The 17,330-nt window shown below is 42.1% G+C and overlaps 1 long non-coding RNA gene across 1 annotated transcript in view; it reads right to left on the reverse strand.

The window, feature by feature from the left end:
- The window catches only part of LOC121469149 (uncharacterized), a 177,408-nt gene that overhangs the window by 146,202 nt on the left and 13,876 nt on the right, over positions 1–17,330 (reverse strand). Inside the window, exon 5 of the long non-coding RNA XR_012053730.1 lies at positions 10,442–10,562. This is a non-coding gene — a long non-coding RNA (uncharacterized lncRNA). The remainder of the gene's footprint in view (positions 1–10,441; positions 10,563–17,330) is intronic.

Genomic DNA, 17,330 nt, shown 5'->3' on the forward strand with positions numbered 1-17,330 from the left:
TTTGGCAAAGCGCTTGTTGTCTATGACTGCAAATGTCAACTACTGCTTAGCCCCTTTTGCAGCTCATTGCTCTCTCCAGGCATCCTCCTCCCTGAGGTCAGGCAGCACTGGAGATTCTAATAAAGCAGGTGATCATGTACATGTGAGTAAGGAAAACAATATGCTGAAACCTCTCTAACAGGAAATACCATATAATCAAATCTTCAACCTATACTGATTTAATAACGCAGGACAGATTGTGAGAGATCCTCCTGCCCAAGTCATGCCATCAAATTCCTCCCCCCTCTAATTTTAATAGAATCCTCCTCCTCCTCCTTTGCATTACCTCATTTGTATCTGATGAAAAAAGATTCAGCCTCTTCCCAGGGGGAAATGCTCCCATACTAGTTTCCATCAGTTATAAAACTGCTACTGACATATAGCCTACTTTTCCCCCCCAATCTGCTCAGTTTCAGACCATTGGTCCCCATTGCTCTCCAACTTGCCCTACAAAGAAAAGGTTTAGATGGGGGGATATAAATGGGCCTGCAGGTCGGAGCTTGGGAAACCCATTCTACCAGCAGCTGCACAAGGAGAGAGAAAAGCCCCAAGTATGATTTGCTTCCATCTAGAACATTTCAGAGTCTTACTGGCCTCACTGCCTGGTGTGAACCACATCACTTGAAATGGTCACGTACAGCCCTGCTCTAACTGGAAAAGTCTGGCATGGACAGAGGGGGCTCCAGCACCCCCTGCTCTGACAGGACTCGCACATGACAAGAATAGACCCAATCATGTACTGGAAAATTTACTAACTTTTATGGTAAATAACCTGAATTGTTTGTAACTCTTTGTATAGCTGCAAAGTGAAGTGAAATTTAGGCCAAAAGATGTTGCTTCAGCTACGCACAAGTTACTTTATAGCACTGAGAAAACGATGCAGCACTTTAGATTCTTTTGCAAACTAAGAGCTGGTATGGACAGCAGAAGCCCAGGTGATGTGCTAACATCCCCAGCAGCATAGTATTTGCCACCACAGTTGATTAGAGGCCAGGCTTAGCTGGCATTCCCTGCTGTTACACAAGCTCAGGGCAGAGCACAGGGCTTTGGATGCAGCAGCCCCGGGCATGTGCACACTCACGTTCAGCTGGTGAAGTAACTGGAAAGCACTGGCACAGGTATCGTGCAGTGTGCCGACACCACCCCACCCTGCACTGCACCAGGAGAGGAATTTGTTCCCCCACAGGGAGGCAGAGCTTCCTCTCCCCCAAGAAAAAGCATCTGGAATAGGAATCTGTTCCAGAAAGGACACGCATCCAATCTTACCTAAAGCTGTGCAAGAGAAATTGGGAAAATAGTAAGAAGCAAGGTGGGATGGACACTGTGTAGATTTTTACAGTCTTATATTAAAGAATTCCCCTTGGATTTATATCACATTTTCGTACCACAAAGCTCCCAACAGATTTTACAAAAGGGTGGAGCTAAGTGCAAGTGGCAATATCAAGCCATCAGCCAGAATTAGGAGGCAATTTTGGGTAGACAGAAATGGACACGGGGAAGGGAAGAAAGTACCTCCTGTAGTTTTCACCCATTGCCTGCCAGTAAGACCTGGGTGAAAATGTGAGACCTCTTCTGCTGGTCTAAGTGTAATGATAACTGAGGGCAGATAGTGAGTTTTGCAAACAGTCAGAGGTGACCATAAAAGCCAATGCCATTTGCTGCATGCAGCAGGGTCCTCATTTAATGCTTCTTCATTTCATTCTTTTCTGGAATCCAACAAAGCCCAAAAGCTACTCAATTCCAGACTGGCAGAATGTTTAACCATTACCACTTTCTTGGGAAGTGCAACAGTATTCAACAGCAGAGAAGCTGGTACATTCCTTAACTAATTAAGATCACCTTGTAACTAGAATCAGAGTTGATTCATCAATTTGGTGTGTGAATTAAGTGTGGAAGCAAAGCCAGTGTTACAGGGACTCTTAAAGGAAAAGAAATCACATGCCTGGGATGTGCAAGACATTTCTCAAATCTCCACAGCAAGCAGTGAGGACAAGCTCAGATCCTTTGTGCAGAGTAAGTCAGATCTGAAGATTTAAGATGAGATGACAACCTTTCTACTGTGAACAAAACCAGTGTCTCCTTGTTGCTATCTGCCAGACCAAAACACTTTGAAATAAATCAGTTTCATATTTGCAAGATGATTTCCTTATTTTTTGAGGGGAGAGAAAGGGAGGGATCTGCTATTCCAAAACATTTTTCCTAGGTCTCAACAAGAAAATTCACATGTCTAGAGGTAAGCACTGGGGTGGAGAAGAAAGTCCGTAAGAGAGTGACATGTTAGAATGAGATTCAGCAGGCTTATTTCACTTGTGACCTAAACTGCAAACACATTTGCCTTTGGGGGCAGAGTAATCAGCACGTAGTTGGGTACTAGTGCAGTTTTTACACTAATTGATTCTCAGCAGTGCCATATTTCAGCTCTTCCCAACATCCTACTACCCCGGAGCAAAAACTCCAGCTTATAATAAAGGGCTTTGAGAGTGCAAAAGCCAAAAAAACTTAATTTCCCAGTGCCAGACAGACTCCTTGGGGAACCCTAACTCAACATGCATGAGCAATAGTCACAACAGGACAACACATTGCAAATAAAATGCAAAGCAGAACCAAATGGAAAAAGAGGACAGAAAGAAGGAGCTGGAAAGGAAGACAACACGTGTGTATAAACACTTACACATGGACACCAGGGGCTCCACTGGAGGAAGCAGCTCAGTTTCTGCTCTGTAGACTGCAGAGCTACCTGGGTGGAGGTCTCAGATCAGTCTAAGATCACTGAACACAGCAAAGGCAAAATTCTGCACCAGGACAAATGAACACTCAGTTAAAAGATAAATGAGAGCTCATGATGACCCAGAATATGTCTCAGAGTAACCTCACACATAACAAAAGTCCATGCTAGAGCAGGCTGCTGAGGACATTGGGTAGGATCCTGCTGACATTGCAGCACACAAAAATCAGGAGTGACTGCTGACACAAGGTACAGATGCACAAACTGGAGGCCCCATGCCCTTACTGCAGGGAAACTCATCCCAAGTTTTCTCTTCCCCCAATTAACCAGACCAGTATTGTTCTCCCAAGCCAGGACAAACCCTTGGGAAAGCTAGCTAAGGGTATTTTGCCTTTGTGACCTCTTCAGAAAACTACTTTGTTCCACTACCTCAGCTTCTACCTACAGGGTGACACCCTGCCCTGGGTGTGAAATAGGGAGGTTTCCCAGAAAAGTGATCCCACCATCCCACATGTTCAGCAGTGATGGATCTGGACAGTCTAGAACAGCCCACTGTGGTGGGACTGCAGTCCTGCTTTTTTTTTTTTTTTTTTTTTTTTTTTTTTTTTTTTTTTTTTTTCTCCCCTAAAGGATTATGAGGAGATTGCCTTTACATGTTATTAGCTATATTGATCTGTACTTGAGGCACTTCAAAGAGGAATCTCCAACATTCGGAAAGGTTCTTCTCTGTGGATCAGAAATCCACACCTACATTCAACATGCTATCACTCTGGTCCCCTCTGAAGTACAGTCCTTCCAGAAGAGAGTGGGAGAAAAAAGCAGTAAAGTTAAGCACTGATTTAGGATTTCTACTAGTTTTATTCTAGTCGTGGCATTGAGAGCATACCAGGAGCCATGAACTTCCTTGGCAATCTATACCTCTCCAGGCCCAAGACCACCAAGTTACTTGGCTCACAGCCTTCTGTTTCCAGAATTGGTCTTTGAGTGTGCAAGAGTTTGAGGCCATAAAATCAATTTCAGAGTGCATGATAGGAGGAGGGGGGCCCTGTAATTCCTTTTCCTCAGCACTCAGAACACTGAGAAATGACACAGGAAGTCAGGTTCAAATCTTTATGGGGGTTTAAACCTACATACCTCACCTTATCCACTTACCAAGCCCTACAGTCTCATGGAAAGCATCTGGCTCCATCTACACCAAACTTTTCAAATTTGCACGAGCCACTCATCAGGGTAAAAGGGAGAAATAGCTGATAAACATAATGTACTTTCTTGGGAAGGAGGGCACTCACAGTCCAGACCTCACCCTGGTCACGGGAAAACACAAATCAGGGATCAAACCTTTCCCCCTTTGTACTATGGCTCATGCCAGAGTTATGTGAGTTGCTCTCTTTGCTGTTTCTTTTGGACACAACACCAGTTTTGTCATCAGAGAGGATCCTCTGAATTGGAAAGGATGATATGAGTATCAATTCCATCACAATATGAGTAAATGTGAATTTCACTGCATTTCTGGCATTTATTACTACAGTGACAGCAAGCCCTGCAGCATCCCTCAAGCAAACACATGCCCTAGCAGGCTGCAGAGCTACTACAGAAATAAGTGAATTGATTTGCACCTCCTCACCCAATAGTTCCAGCACTCCACAGACATCAGTGATTGACCTTCTGTGACTTTGCCTCCTCCAAATCTTATTCCTTGATCCTCTTTGCAGCTAAACACATCCATTCTTGTTCTCTCCCCTCTCACAAGTTTCTTTTTTGCCACATGTATAAACAACTAAATCAAACTTGACTGCTGAGTGAGGGTTCCCTTCACACACTCTCACTCCCTGCAAAGATTACTTGGATGCTTGCCTTCATTTTTTCTGGATTCTTCCTGTTCATTGAGGAAAGAAGCCTTGACATGGCCCACCTTCAGGGAAAGGTTACTCACCTAAGATATTTCACAGCTCTGGGAAAACCCAGCATTTAAAAATAGGATCGTGTGTGAAGTACATCTTTCCAGTAGCATTTATGATGGAAGTGTGGATACACTGTGCTAATCATGAGAAATTACAAACCAAAACTAATTAAGAGAGAGAAAGCACTAGGAAACACATGCAAAACCACTGCTTTTTAGTAATTTTGATCTTGTGAAGGTTTATGAACTTTGTATGGAATAAAGGTATGAACATGCCCCACAGAATTCATTCTCTGGCAGAATGAAGACAGCAAAAGGGTAAAAATGGTGGTGGGGATTGGATTAACAATGAGCAATCCAGTTGATGGATTATGGAGACTGACCTGTTTAGTGTGGTATAGAGAGAAACAAATATTCTCCTATTGCAAACCATATAATAAGGGAGCTGCACTAGCCTCTACATTTATAGTCTATATCATGGTACAGGAATGAGAAAATATTCATATATTTGAGGAATTAGTCAAAAAAAAAAAAAAAAGAAAAAAAAGAAAAAATCAAATAGCATAATATTTTCATTTTCATAAAAATTCATTTTTTGAATTACTTTTTAACTATGCAGGGCCACTTTCTGGAAATCATGGCTACACTTATTAAAGGCTCAAACAAGGGTATCGGGTTTTGAAGGTAGTGGCTCCTGTAACGGCCAGTGCACAACACCTCTACATCAGATACTGCCTAGTCACCCAGACAGAGGAACATGGTGAGAAGAGAAGAACTTTCTCATCTTGCCCTGCATGCTGCACACAGGATTACATGACTGAGGACTCTAAAGGGATTTTTGTACTGCTAGGGTCATCTGCTGTTTGGGGCTTAAAACATTCAAGTTGTATTTCATTAAAGCACCTTAAAAAAAAAAAAAAAGCTAGTCTTCCAAAAGGAAGACCAGAAAACAGAGATATTTGGAGATTTTCAGCCAAGAGTTTGAGTGTATTTATGATTGCAGGCTCCTGCAGGTATGCACATACACAGGCTGGGAATCCTGCCCTCTACAGAGTCCTGCCACATGTTCCCACAAGCAGATGCTGGGATGAGGTACATCAGGTTCCATAGGCATCCAGAGCACCCCAAGAAGTACAATGCTTCACTGAGGAATCACAGATTGAGAGCAACCCAGCAGCCCAAACCCAGCAGTGGCACCACAGACAACCTCCCAGAGAATTTCACTGCAGTCAAAAGAAATGTAAAAATTAAAAAAAAATACTGAAGCCCTTTGCTTTATCTTAGCATCAGGTTGATATTAGGCACAGTTTAACCAGTTAGACTGCAGTAGATGGCTTCACACCCACTTTGCAGTGTAGCTTTAAGCTTTCTGTTCACAGAAAGGCCTTTCACAAATAAACCTGAAGCAACAACAAGAAGCACCTTTCGCCCTACATTTATCCAGTCTGTCTTGAATTCCTCAGAAGTTGCTGCAGCCATCTCACAGACCCATCCTCTGATAAAGGTAGAGACAGGTTCCTGCGTCTCCAGCAGGAGCTTAGTAGCCCAGGCTACCAAAACAGATTTATTACACTTAACACTCCTCTTTTTCCTTTCCACCTGCCCTGCAAGGAAAAATGTCTTACCTGAGGGAAAGAAAAGGTGTAGTAAACCCAGCAGCCTCCATCTCAGCACCTTGAACTTCAACAAGAAAAGGAAATAGCCCACCCCAATCCTCCCATCTGAGAGACCCAGCAGCTGTGGTGAGCTTATTTGCTGCTGATTTCAATAGTCACAGGTGTAGGTAACCTCAGATAGCCCAGATTCCTGAGATGAGGAAGAGGTAGAAAAAAAGATAAAAACCCCTGAGCAAATCTCTGTGCTATATCTTTGGCCAGGGCTTGTACTGGGAGGCAAACCACTGAAAGTAGGAAGATAACAGTCTGTATATGGCTTTTAACTTACTTTTCCTTTCCACTACGTGTGAAATTTAGCTCTACTGTTTCTGGGTCATCAGCCTGCAGATCTGCCTTAGTCATCTGGCTAGGGCGTTCGTAGAAGAACAAATAACTGAATCACAGTCTTTGCAGGAATTGCTGTGAACTAACTCCTCCCTCCCCCCTTGCCTTTCCCGTATTTCCCAAGAGGAGGAAGCTGAAGCTCATAGCAGGAAAGCAACTTGTGCACAGCTCTGCTGCCCCTGCCTTTGGGAGCAGCTCCTGCTCATGGGCAGTGGCACTCCAACACCTGGGCAAGGGCCTGGATATGCCCACACAGGACTAGGAGACAGTGGAAGAATTCATCCTGTAAGGGCTGCACAGTACAGGAGCACCTCACACACATCCCCTGCCTCTGGGGCTGGGTTGTCTATACTTGCAGTTTCCTCAGACCTTGAAAATTAAAGCAGGCAGGCAAGAAAAAGCAAAAAGAGAAGCTTGAGAGAAATGACATTTAACACTCCAAATTCCTCCTACATGTCGGTCCCAGGGGGCTTAAATTCATGCTTTGCACTGGGCCATTCACATAGAATTTTGTGAGTTATCCACCCAAATGTAGGAGAGCAGTAGGTGGAAGGAGTTCTCTTACAATCTCTCCTTGCAGGGTGAGGGCCTTGGATATTGTAGGAACAATCACTGCAGGGCTGACATATGATCCCACAGGTTTTGTGACGCTAAGACTGCGTCTGGGGCTGTGGTGGGCAGCAGGACCTCAGAGAGCCCCCAAGGGGCACGGCTGTCAGAAGAAAGTTCAGAAAGTTGTAAGGCTCAGCCTACTTTCAGAGTAAATTTAAACATTCATGTTTTGGTTGTAGGAAGGCTCCTATTTCCAATTTGCCTTGCTTTACCTTGAGAAAAACATCAAAGTTTTCCCTCTAAAAATCCACAGCCTAAGTATTTGGCCTTTCAGAAACTCAGTGAGAAGAACAAAAAGAAATTCCACCACCTTTTAACCAAATCACTTCTCCAGTCAATAAGCAGAGCAGAGCATTAAGCAAGACTGTAGAATATCTCAGTTTCCACCCTTTTTTAACCTTAAAATATCTGCCCTCCTCATTTTTGCAGGAAGTGTCCTAGCACAAAGTTTCAGGAGCTCTGTTAAACCTGTGCTTTCACAGCTTTTTCAGTTTAGACAAATGACAACAGCCTCTGCCAGAGAACTCTTGCAGCCTTCTGAGCAACTGAATTCAGTGCTTCAGTTTATCAGGAAAGTTAAACTTTGCTTGTCTTTAATGCCTACTGTTTATAGCAGGAAACTCAAAGAGCACTCCCAGGATCCTACAAGCACGGCTCTCACCTATTTGGAGCTACTATTGCGCATCAAGAGGGAACTTTCCACCCATCTGGGAAACACTCCACTTTGCTGTAATTTCCAGAAGATTGCTTTCCTGCTGGGATCAGTCTCCCCACAAAGGTTTTGACAGAAGGAGCTACACAAAACAGAGTTTGCAAAGCAATATCCTTTTTTTTCTTTTAAACTGGTTTCTTTTTCTATGCCATAAGTAATCACCATTAAAAAAAGTATTTTGCTGGTTACTCAGTGTGATGTTCAATGTGAACTGTCTGTGAATAAATTTCTCTAAACAAGTTCAGAGAAAAGTAATTCCTTAGGATTTGCCCACAGTTAATTGTTTTCTGGATTTCTAGCAATCCACAGAATAAAATTCCTTGGCCTTTCATGTTTTAATAAAATTTTCCTCTTCCAAACAATATGTAAAAGTTGTCACTATGTTGCTACAACTCCACAGAATTTTTTCCTCCAGTGGAAATCTACTCCTCTGGAAATATTTTGGCTTTGGTAATAAAACATCATAAAGTTATGAAATTTTATTTATGTGTATATGCTTAAATTTGTCACTGATTAACACATTATTTACCCACATTTCTCTTCTTTAAGTTTGTGTTGTCCTTTAATATAAGGAAACATTATACTAGCACAATGCATTTACCCAGTGCCTTGATACTTACTGCTATCTTCATTCAGAACAGTCACAGAATTTTAATTAATAGTCACTGTAATTCTAGCAAATTTTTTTTTTTAAAGCATGACTAAGTCCATGAATCCTTATGTATAACAAACATGCCTAATAACCTAAAGTAAGCAGTCATCTCTCTTTTCAAATGATCAAAGAGAACGAAAGACAGCTAGCCATAACACATCCAGTCTTATTTACTTGCTCCTCTTCCTGTTCCCAGCAATAGGCACAAATGGATCTCAAACTTTACCACAGTCATTCATTTTGCTGGTGTCAGAAGAGCAAAATACTCTAATGTTCCTCTCGGGGCTGCAACCAGTGTCATTGCCCTGCCTGCACTGACCCCCACTGCCATGTGAACTCAGTGGCACTTGTGTCACCGGCACTCATGAGTCCCTGTGCATGGACCTTATGCCCACCAGCAAACCCCTGGATCAGGCATCACAGGGTATTTCCACCTTCATGAGAATTTCTAATCAATGCAAGGTTTTGGAGACTCTGTGTGTGGACAGTGGGATAGGTTTGAGCATGGCTGGAGCTTATGTGCTTCCAGAAATGGAAAAGGTGGCACATAGGCTAATTTGGGATGGTTACAAAGATGAGGTGTGAAGGCATGGTCCTGCTAAACTCTTTGAAAGCCATAGTTTCAGGTGATCCCCAGGGTGCTTATAACTTCTGAGGATTTCTTCTGCCTGTGGATATGATCTTAGATTGGTGATCTTCCGGCTGTTTATTTTTTCCTCTGACTAGAGGCTTAGAATGCTAACAGGCAGGGAATACTATTTCAGAGGAAATGGTGGAAAATTGCTTCAGAAGTGAGTCTGAATTTTACCACTATAAATAAGTTATGGCAGAAGAGGACAAAACAGCTAACGAATATTTTATGAATCAGAAAAAAATACAGAGAAGACTCTGGACAGAACCAGAGAAAGACATCCAACCCCAGGATGAAGCAGCCATACCATTTTGACAGGTATTCATAAAGACTTTCCTGAATGGGATCCTCACTCCCCAGCAATCTGTAGCAGAGCTGAATTGTCCTAATTGGCACAAAACATTTTACCTAAGTGTAAAGCAAATCTTCTTTTACTGCCCATTGCAGTCTCTGCCTCTCGCTCTGACCAACAGGACCATGATCCTCCCGATCAGGATGCACTCGCTCTCTCCTCTTCCTATCAAATAACATACAAAGGTGCCAGGTCTTTTACCACAGACCAGGTTTTCTTGGGGCCATTGGGAAACTTTCTGAGCTGTTGGAGTGCAGATTTCTGAACTGGTCATTTACAATTTACTAGCACAGGGGGGATTAGGTCTCGAGGAGATGCCCATTCTCCTTCCAGAACCGTGTTTTGGCACTGAGCAACTTGAGTTAGGCATCATTTCCATTTCATGTCATCTGAGCACTTGAGAAAGCTATAATTCTAAAGCATACAAACTGCCACATCAGATCAGGTTATTTAGCAAAAATAATAAGAGAACAGTTATGGAAAATCTACTTCTTTTCTAAATAACAAGCAAGTAATGGGCTGAAATGGTGAGGGAGTCATACTGAAAGGTGAGTGATGAACACGAGAGGGGAAAATAATATTTTGGATTAGCCAAAAAATTAATTCTTTCCAGCAAAAGGAAAAAATTTTCATAGGATGAGTTGTCAGCCTTCTCCAACTTAAAATGAAAGGACATCCCTTGAGGGAAAATTGTTTCAAACATTAAATAAAAATTGTTGTACTTAGGAAATCTAAACCATTGTAACTTTCCCCAGCTTGCTTTGTTTGCTTTAGCTTAAGGCAGTCTGGATTTGTAGAACATATGCTTCATCACCTACCTAGGCTGTCTGTTCTTTCTCTCCACTTTTAGCTTGGTTCAGGCCATCTGCATATGGTTTCCAAGGCTCTCCCTTCTTTTTCATATAGCAGGCATTCTGGACACGGTTTGTGGAAGATGTCCTAAAGAGAAAGGTTCCAAAGACATAGGAGAAAATGGAGTTAAAACCTCTTCCCCAGCTCAGGACCTTCACAGTGCATCCTACATTTGCTGCAAACAGCACATGGACCCTGGGTAAATCTCATACAGACTGAAGGTGAAAAGTTGTGTTAGGTCATTTGCCTTATTCTTAACAAACTGACCATCATGTTATTAAAATTCAATGTCTGAGCAATATTCCCTATTTTCTGTTCAAGTCCTGGAGTCCAGCAACAAGACCAACACTGAGTTGCATGACACAGTAACTTTTAGAGAAGAAAAGAGTCTTTGACAGTCCAGGCCACTGGGCTGAGTGGTTCCTCAGTACTGCAAGATGGATGCATCTCCAAGTCTTGAATGCATTTACCCCCAGAGCATTCATCTGGGTGAAAACAGCAACCCCACTTTATGATACACTTTCCCATTAGTTTTTTAAATTGTTACTTTCTAGAAGCACACATTTGTGGATGGGCAATGAGTTTTCAGTGCTGACTTGTAACCGGAATAGCAACAAAACACATACTCTGTCCCTGGGGTGGCTGGAGGGCACAACACACACTACTGCTGGGTTGCTCCCTCCCTGGTATTCTAACATTGATTTTCACTGCAGCAAGCCTTGCTCTGTGCAAATATTGAAATTTTCCATGTTGGAGAGCTGCTTGCTTGTGGTTATTGTTGTTATTTAACAACTCTAATAGCCAAGGAACAGTATAACATCAATTCCACGAGGAAAACTACGCTTTGTAGCAGAACATCAGGTCTGGCAGAGCAGTAGTTTTCATGGCAAGACCATGTCTTTTCCTAACCCCAGGAAAACCTGCCCAGTGTGGTCAGTTTATAAGTCTTTTGCAAAATTGCACTTCACAAATGTGCTGTTGAAATGCCTTTAGAGTTCCTGGCAGCTGGGTTCCCCTATGGTTTCTCTGTGTCACTCAGGAATTTGAACAGCCAGTCCTTGAGACTGCAGCTGGTTCCATCTTCACTACCTTCTCTTCTGGCCTTGCCTCCCTAAGTTTTTCAAGGAATCTCTTTTGTCCCCTTCACTGTTTCTTTAATCTTCCTATTTTTGAGCATATGTAATCGAATACAGGCAGGCTATCTCACAGCAACAGTCTGCACTGAGTTAAAATGATTAGAGGACCTTGGCAGTAGTTGTTAGAGGAGTATGAAGTGTTTATACTGTGTCTGTTTGCTTATAGTGCGTATTTGCCAGAGCCATAATTCAATTTATGCATACAGATCAACTTTTTAATACCTTCCAGGAATAATTGTTGTCATCATTTTATGTTTCAGTTCGTGTAGGCAAATAAAACATGTTGCAATTGGATTGAAAAGGCTGAATTCTGTTTTGAAAAGTCTAATTTAAAGTTTATGGGGTTTAGCACTTTCAGAATATAAGTAATTTAAAAAGCTGTGATGTTGCAAGCTCACAAACACATTTTTTCAAAGACATATATATTCCTCTGTATTCTCAGAGAATTTGCCTAATGGAGTGTGTTTTCATTTAACAGATTTCAAAATACTTATATATCTGTATATATAAGGAAACATAAAAGTCCATAGCTCCCTATGTTCCAAATTCTTTTTTGTGGTCTTACCTGGGACTATTTGAAATCTGTAATTACTGTTTCTAGACTTCCATTTACCAGCACATTCTGGTGCACTTGCAAGAAACTGCTGGAGCAGTATGCTAAGATGCACACACAGGCAACCATGTGAGAGCAATACATTGCAGTTTCATACCATTCCTCCAGCTTCAGGAAGTGCAGTCCCTTGCTTTCCTGGATGTCCAAATACTAAATAACCACCCCTTAATAAATCAATGCCAAAAAATTTTTGTAATAACTACTTTCTTGATGGTCAAGGAGTGCAGAATCAATAGACTCATTGTCTGTGGTGAAAGGTGCCAACACTGCTATAAGCCATAGAATTAGCTGTTTTCCCTAGATGCATTTGCTTATTTCAACTTTTCAATTGTCAGCTGAAAATTGACCTTTCAGTCGGCCATGAAAATAATGTTCATTTACACAGACAAACACCTGTCTGAGATGGCAGACACCTCCCAGCCCCTCAATATGCTGACAGAAAGGCTCCTCTTCACACAGGAGCCATCCCCCAATTACAGCAGCAACAGCTACGATTAAAGATTTTGCTTTGGAGTGGGAAATAGCTTGTGGTTTTGTACAGCAGACATTTTCTTGTGGCACACAGTCAGGACCACGTCCTCTTCTAAGAAGCCAGGCAATTTTAGTCCTTGGCACTGGCAGGGCAATGACAGCCCCTGGAGGAAGAGTGGCTGTGGCCACCCTCCAGTGCCCCGCTGCTTCAGCACGCCTCTAAAAATGAATCCTCACATACTTGTTTTTCAGAGAACAGCAGTGGGCTTGTTTGACAACAGCTTTTTCTGTATCTTGCTTTTGTTTCTTTCTCTCATTCCCTTCGAGGAAGAGAAGACATGAATCAAGCCTTTGTTCAAAGTGGCTTAACCCTCTCTGCCCCAGAGACATGGCCTGGACACATTACCTGTCAGGGACAGGGCAGGATTGTCACCCCCTGGTCATGAACAGTATGGAATCCCACCAACACAATGCAACTCACACCTTTGCTCTTTAGCAGTCTCAAAATCCTACTTTACCAAAGCACAATCTTAAAATTGGGGTGCCCGTGTCCTGCTTGTGGCTGAAAATTATGAAGCACAGTAACATCACCGGAGTTTTGCGTAGCGTGCCTTATTGCTTAGAGCACAGTAACAGAGCTGGCTGCTGCTGTCAGCAATAACAGAAGTCACACGGAGCAACCTGAAAGAATGTCACTGCCTCAGTTATATCAACGTCAGCTTTTTCAATTGAGCTACTTAATCCCTGAGTTCTGTCCAAACTGGTACTGCCCAGGTATTTTATCAGGAAGATTAAGACCAAGCAAACACTGATATGCATCTAATTGCTTAATTGGTGACTTGAATGTTCTCAAACACCAACAGAAGAATAATGCAGCGCACAGGTGTCCTCACCCATTTGAGCACCCCCACCAGTCTCAGCAGGTCACTGTTACTGCCTGCCAGTCTGCCTGGGTTTGAGGCACTGTAGCACCATCTGAGATTATTACAACTTAGAAAGGAAAGAACCCACTCAATCTAACAAATTCACACTTAAGAAAATGCACTGATGAACCACAGAAAGAAAGAAATAGAGACAAGGTCTATGAACACGAATATCTGAAATTTTGCAGTAGACTGTTTTCAAGAGAGATTGCCTCAGAGATATATTAGACAACACTTTTTTCACTGGATACAAATCTGTTATTTTAAAAAGTGACTGAAACATTTCATAGAAAATGCATTTAATTTGGAACTACAAAACTTAAACTACACTTTTTAAAGTACTATACTTTTATTCTGAGGGTTTTTTGGAATCCCATTATTTTACTACAAATGAGATGGAACCCACAATAGAATCATTAAGGTTGGAAACAACCTCTAAGACCACTGAGCCCAACTGTTTAAGCAGCAGTGCTAAGTCCACCACTAAACCATGTCCCTAAGTGCCACATCTGCACAACTCTTAAATGCCTCCACCTCCCAGGCAGCCTGTTGCAGTGCTACACAACCCTTTCAGTGAAGAAATTTTTCCTAATATCCAATTTAAACCTTCCCTGGTACAACTTGTGTTCCTTCCCTCTTGTGCTATTGCTTATTACCTGGGAGAAGAGACTGACCCACCTTGATGGAGTGGGTGACACCAGCTAAGTCCAAGGATTCGAACCATGTGTTCCAGCCTGCTTCTGGCTGTGGATGGAGAGCTCTTTGGCACACTGAGAAAACCCTGTGAAACTTCCACTAGCAGTTCTTACATTTCTGTGAGGGCTGAAATTGTATTATTTGTCATTCAAGAACAAATTCTATGAATCTGGAAGAAAACCTGAAAGCATAACAGACAGCCTGTCAAAGGATTGCTGTGGGTTACAATATGGAGCTGAGCTGCAGTATCAAGACACAATGTAGAAAACTAATGCATTCAAAGTGCGTAAAATGAAGAGTGCAGCTGTTGACAGACACAGAAACAAGTTGTTTAAAAATAAAACAACTCAAGAAAACATACTAGCAACTTCAGTGACTTCACAGAAGCAGATGCAAAATGCTATAAAGCAATAATTAGAGTGAACTGCCTGAATGCATACTGCTGTTGTGCAAGAGAGGTCACTTTAGAAATGTACAGGAGGAAATATTTGCTTGTGAGGAAATATTTGCTTGTTCCAAGCCATAAGAATACAGAACACTGAGTTTTCTGTTCAGAGGGCGTGGGGATGTTTAATGGAGCTGAAGTCCTCCTTGTCAGAGGGCACCCTGTGTTCTGGCAAGCATCACCTTCTGATAACAATTCCTTCCCTCCTGCATGGGAAGGCAGAACTTGGAAAGAGTAACTAATTACTCAAACCAAACAGATTGTGCTAAATTCTGCTAAATTTCAAGCTTGCACTGTTTGGTGGCGGCTGTGACAGAAATGATGTTGACACTGATTGGGTGGAACATACTTGATTTCTAAAGCTTGCTGGACAAGAGCAGCAGGGAGCAGAATGTATATGAATTGTGTGCCTGTTTGCCCTGGACTCTGACTTTGAAAGGGAGTTGTTTATGTGTGAGAGAGCTGAATCCCCAGAATTTTTTTTTTTTTTTTTTTTTTTTTTTTTTTTTTTTTTTTTGCATAAGAGCTCTCTGGCAGTTTGCCTCATTTCAGAGCAGGGATATTTTGCAATTATTGTAGTCTGTTTTGTCTTATCCTTCTTTTCCTACAAAACACACTACAGCAGGACAATCCCTTGGTGTACTCTTTTCTGCTGCTTCTAGGATTCCCACCCTGGGGAGGTAGTGGGGAGCCTGTACAGAAAGAAGCACTGAGGAAGGTGTTTTCTGTATGCCCTCCTTGGCTATTTCATGAATACAGCCCCCAGGCCTGAAGGCTTGGTTCCCTGCACCCAGCTCCACACCTCATGGCTGAGCAGCTTTGTTTCCACTTGGACAGCCCTGCTTGCACCACAGAGTTTTCCCCAGAAAAATGTTGCTACTGCCAGAATGCTACGGACAGGGATGGCTGCAACCATCCTGCCCCACTGAGGAAGAGAGCAATGGGTTTGGCTCTGGCTCTGATCAAGAAAATTAGATGATGTGGCTGCATTGTGGGAGCTGGTCCACAGTTACAAACGCAAATTTCTTCCCTCACCATTCTCTGGGACAGATGATGGAATGCAAGGAAGGCCGTGGTAAATATGTTTTGGATGATCCTGAGCTATAAGAAAATACCTTCTGTTTCCCAAACCAGGCCAAGTATGTCATAGTCCCCTTACTAATGTTAGGATAGTCATCCACCCCTTCAAGCTTTTAAAAGAAATATGCTCTTACTTATGCCTGTATCTCAAGATTTATCCTAAGTTCTAATGTACTCTCAGGTTCATTCACACAGAAATGTACAACCCTAACAGTCTACCAGTAAATGTATTTTTCACGAATAAAAATGCAAATCAAAATTGATCAGGCTTCATTTGGAGAAAAGCTTGTGTTAATGTATGCCAACATTCACATAATATGTGTACTTACCTAATACAAGTTTACTCAAAACTGTTCAGAAGGAAAAGTACCTATCATTGCATACAAAGTCTTAGAATTAATCTAATAAAATTAACATTTTTAATAGTCAGAAAATATAGAAAATAAAACTGTGGTGAGAGGAAGGGAGGGAGGACAAGAGGTAAGAAAGTTCCCAATTCTAGTGATTAGAGAGCAGCTAAAATAAAAGGAAGAGCTCTCTGCTAAGATGCTAAAATCCAAAACATGTCTATGGAAGATAGACTAGGTGCACTACAGGCTAGGCTTTTTGAAACACAAAGATAACCTCTTGTTTTCTTTTAAAGGCTATTGCAACTAGAAAGAGCAGCAGGTACTAAAGCATGTCTGGTATGGCCAACAGGCACAAACCACTACATTTTCAAAACCCTTCAGAGACACCAAGGATCTGATGGACCATTGTCACACTTGCTAAGCAGCTGAAACAACTGGCAACTGAAGTGGCCAGAGCCACCATTTTGATAGCACACAGAATTCAGACCAGGAGTATCACTTTAGAAGATCTTGTCCAAACTAAGAAACCCAAACTAAACATAGCCATGAATTCAATAAAGGCACAGTGAACTGGGAATCCTCATCAATTCTTTCACTGGGGGGGCACTCACTAATTTTTTTGTCAGAAGCATTAGGAAATAATATCCAGATGAGTGTGACATAAGCCATAGGACTTGTTCCCACTCAACTTTGCAAAATAAGAGCAATTGAAGAGGCAAAGAACATACATCTTTCTAAAAAGGGATTGAGTATTCTAATATACTATTTCAAAAAAATTATAAGACCTGATCAGCTAGAGAAAGGACGTTGTGTTCTTTCTGTGTTTGGAGCACACACCACCCCCCCTACTATTATTAGGACTCATTTTGTAGCAGGAGCAGAAAACCAGATGGTAATCCCCAGCCTCAATAAATGGGGGTCTCTCTGTGTGCTGCCTCCTGCTTGCCCAGCCCTTGTGTTGCCAACTCATGGCTCAATACAGGGGGAGAAAACCAATTTTATTGGCAGAAGAAATTGCTGCTATTTAAGGACAGATGTTTGTCTCTGGCATTTATTAAGGTCTGCACGTTGTTAAATGGTTGGTAAGAAGAATGGGGAAAAAATGAAAAACTGAATGATCAATTTCTTCAGCTAAAAGAGT

Source organism: Taeniopygia guttata, chromosome 1A, assembly GCF_048771995.1.
Source record: "Taeniopygia guttata chromosome 1A, bTaeGut7.mat, whole genome shotgun sequence".
NCBI lineage: Eukaryota > Metazoa > Chordata > Aves > Passeriformes > Estrildidae > Taeniopygia > Taeniopygia guttata.